This window comes from Helianthus annuus, chromosome 8 (genome assembly GCF_002127325.2).
Source record: "Helianthus annuus cultivar XRQ/B chromosome 8, HanXRQr2.0-SUNRISE, whole genome shotgun sequence".
NCBI lineage: Eukaryota > Viridiplantae > Streptophyta > Magnoliopsida > Asterales > Asteraceae > Helianthus > Helianthus annuus.
The window spans coordinates 25,171,320-25,175,478 of record NC_035440.2 but is presented as its reverse complement, the minus strand read 5'-3'; the positions used below and the strand labels follow the sequence as shown (position 1 = coordinate 25,175,478).

At 32.7% G+C, this 4,159-nt stretch overlaps 1 long non-coding RNA gene across 1 annotated transcript; it reads left to right on the top strand.

Moving 5' to 3' along the window:
• The first annotated feature begins 1,494 nt into the window (after window positions 1-1,494).
• On the top strand, window positions 1,495-3,226 carry LOC110870960. The gene is made up of 3 exons (XR_002553380.1): window positions 1,495-1,656; window positions 2,149-2,239; window positions 3,044-3,226. It is a non-coding gene; the product is annotated as an uncharacterized LOC110870960 (long non-coding RNA).
• The last annotated feature ends 933 nt before the right edge of the window (window positions 3,227-4,159 follow it).

Below are 4,159 nucleotides of genomic sequence, written 5' to 3'. Positions count from 1 at the left end.
ACCCTAACTAGCCAAAAATCAAGCAATTGGAAGGACAAATCAATCCCAAATCGAAATCCAAGCTTATTTTAGTGATCACCTAAGTGAAGGGATTAAAAGGTATGTTAAATTTCATCTTTTGGTTACATCTTAGAATTTTGATGAACATGAGAAATCAAAATCTGAACTTGATTGATTGATATTTTAGATAAAATTAGTAATGAAAACATGTCTAGGAGTAAACCCTAGTCAATAACTTGTTGAATTAGTGATGAAAATTATGAATTGATAATTACCCATACATGTGTTAAGTGGGTGTTGTAATTATGTGATGAACACTGAATTTCAATGTTGAAATAGTGTAGAATTGATGTTATGATACAAGTCCTAGTATTGTTTATGAATGCTAGAAATAAGGGTTTGATTTAATGATTGAAACTTGGTTAAAAAGATTAGCCATGAACTAAATAAGAGGTATAGAAATCGTGCCCGCTAGGTGCTTGTTAAAATGCCTAAACGAATGTTTATATGTTGAAATTATGAAAGAAACACGTAATTGGCTAATTTGACTAATTTCGTGTGATATGGAATAGTACGGGCTTTAAATATGATGGTGAATGAGAATCACCAAATAGAACTTGAATATATGTTAATTTTAGTTCTAGTTCTTAATTTGACAAAGTTGAAGTTGAGATGATGGTAACATTAGGATTCATATGATGACTTCTTGAAATAGATGATGTTTTTGACATCTCTTAGCCTACAATCACTGTGTTATTGGTTTCTAGCCATTACCAAGATTTTAATAAGGGTTATAGCCATGGAAATGGGTTGCATTTGATGGTTTGGGTCGAATTTGAAAGGATCCTAAACATGATTTCCGTAGTTTTTTATATGGATTTTGACTAATCTTAAAAAATTCATATAAAATCAACCGTTTATCCAATTTGGGTGTTCTATACCTTTTCAGAAAGCTTATGGAGTAATTTTTTACTGTTTTCACTCATAAGAAACAAATGTGGTTGTTAAATAGGTCAAAAATGTGAATTAAAACAGCTGTTCAGAAACCTTAAAAGCTGATTGAAAAATGAAAATATAGTTGTTGTGCTGATTTTATAAAAATCATATAAAATCATAGAAAATTCGTTAGAAGATGTACCTTATATGCTTGTGAAGGTATTGAAGTTTTCTACGATCCTTTTTTGAACATGTTAATCTAGTTCGGATTTTAAATGGGTCAAAATGGTCGATTACAGCAGCTGAATAGAAAACCGCTGCACATCAATAATGTTATTATTAATCGAGAAAAAGACATATGATTGTGTATACTTGTTTAGTCATGAAGTACTTATTGTTAGGAACAAATAACACTTTATCTGACATGCTTAAAGTGTTCAAAATCACTTACTAACTAGTTTGTATAAGTAACTTGACTAACGGGTCAAACGTTTAGTGAATGGAAAGAATTATGGAAAAAAAATAGTTGTTGAATAAATAGCATATTTTGATAAATAAGTGTGTGAATCCATAAGGTGTGATGGTCATGTTAATGGTTGACTAATCTAATCATCTTGTGGATATGATATGGTAGTTTGACTCTGACAAGCTAGGTAGGAGCGTGGAAATGAACGGGTCAAATGGATACAAGTTCAAGTATGAAGCTCGCAAGGATGCAAGGTAAGTAAAGCTTACACCCAATTTAAGTGTACGTGTTTATTTTATAGGTGATAAATATGACAATGGATTATGTTTAAAAAAATGGGTTCCGACACGAACCGAAATGAGTCGGAACGAATAAAAACGATCAAAACCATGGTTAATGGTAAAAAGAGGCAAAATGGTAATTTAATCATGAATTGACTAAGAATTTATAAGTTTTCTTAAAGTTACTTAATAGCGTAACTAGAAATGGGAAAAAGGGGTAAAAAGGGTAATTTAGTCACGTGATGACTAAATGTAAGTTGAGATTAAATGGATACCCACGGCGTAAGCCGAAATAGGTTAAATAGAAAAAGCAAATTTTGTGGTAAAATCCGAAATGGGTAGTTAAAAACCATGCTTTGAAACAAATGCGAATGTTTGGTCATATAGGCCAAACGGGTCAAATGGTGGTGATAACACCATTTGACAATATTGACTAACGTTGGTTGTTAAGTCGTATGTTTACAGGAGTGAACCGGAAGTGGATAATTGCGTCGTTATAAAGTAGCGGCTAATAAAAGCAAGGTATAAAACGGGTTTATATGTTGACCCAAGCCAGGTACGCATAAACAAGCTTTTAGTTAAACATACGATTCTTGGTCAATTGATTAGCCAAAGTCCTTCGTTGTAAAATGAAGGATTAAAATTGACCAAAAAGCCCTCGTTGGGTAAACCGGGCAAACGAACCCTAGAGGTTGTTTAGGAACTTGTATTATGATTATGTAACCTTTGATACGTATAAGAATATAGGCATAAACTTTCGTGGGTCAAATGCCTAAGAATAGGTCTTTTTAGTAAAATGACTAACCGAAAAGTAATACTCGGGATAATCGGTTTATTGTATTAATTCACCACAAAAATAGTTGTGGTGAAACATAAGTAGACATCTTAAATGTAAAAATGTGAAGTGCGAAAATAGATAAGTGAAATTGATGCTTAAATGCATAAAAACCGTTAAACGGGTCAAAATAAAGCAAGTGATTAAGATTGGCTAAGTGTTGGAAAATTTCAAAATAAACCGGTGAATGTAAACACAAATACAAACCTTGTAATGGAAGCTAAAATGCTAATTTTTGGCAAGCCCGGAATGGGTAAAAACGATAAGCAATGAATATTGTTAATAAACTTGTAGTATGATGTTAAAAGTAACGGGTCAAATAATCACACAAAGGATTTTTAAGTCGTTTGCTTATAAATCAGATTTTTATGCAAACCGAGGTGATTAACGGATTCGTAATTTAATTACGGACGCGTGGGAAAAGAATTACGCGAAACGGACTTGTAGATAAAAAGTTATGGAACTTGTTTATACTTGTTTTTTTAAGTTATCAAAACTAACCTTTAAGTTTGTTTTTGATGTTAGGTGAATGTAGCTACCATCCGGATGTCGATCAAGCAATGAAGTGAACCGAACATTATGCAGTTACAAGCTTCCGCACATAGTTTCGTCGTTATTTTTAAACGGCGAACTCAATTACATTATGTTGTATTGTTCTTAAATTGTAAAAGTTTTAATAAACCCGTATTTCTCAATATATGTGTATCCATAATTACATATTTATTTTCGTAAACCATACGAAAACTTTTAAATAATAGCAAGGGTCTTACAGGAAGACTTGAAAGAGTTTTGGCAAAAGGTGAATATTAAGAATTGAGACTCAAAAATTTTGAATCGTAAAAAGTATGAAATTTTGAAGAATGACAAGATAGATTTGCAAAGGAGTTCGTTTATCTAAAATGACTTAAGGTACCAAACATTATTGGAAACGTATAGTTGCGTATATGGAATTGAACGATTGACTCTTAATAAACGAATGCAAGTATAAGAATGGAATATGTATTGGATAGACGAAAGTGATGTGCTACGAATAAAGTCTGGTCATGGATAATCGGATATAACACATTTGTGAGTTGTCTAAAGTTTGTATTAGGTCCAAAGGTCTACAAAACACTGAATTTCTCATGGCACGTTCTACGAAAGTTCGGTAACACGGTGAAAACACTTACATATAGGAAGTACTAGCGGCGTATCCACCATGTTTCGACCATATTATGTCTGTTTCGTATCCGGTGTCATGTTACGTTCCGTGTTCTACCATATACAACAGTACACTCTATGGTTCTCATGCGCTTATCACTATAATCCCGTGTGCACCCGCGATTATACCGATTGTAGCATGATCTGCATAGCTTATACTAGTTGTATATGAATTAAGGTATTTGAAAATATGAATGAGTACGTATATGTATGTAGTATATAAGCAAGTCCATGCTTAAGTATGTATGGGACCCACGTAAGCGAATCCCTCGGATTCCACTCGTGTACGGGTACGAATGTATGAATCATGAGTATGAATGAAAGTATGAGCATAAATATAAGTTTAAGTATGAATATGCACATAAGTATGAGTATAGGCATAAAACGTAAGAGTAGTACGAGTATAACACGTATAAGTATAAAATGTATGAGTATAAGTGT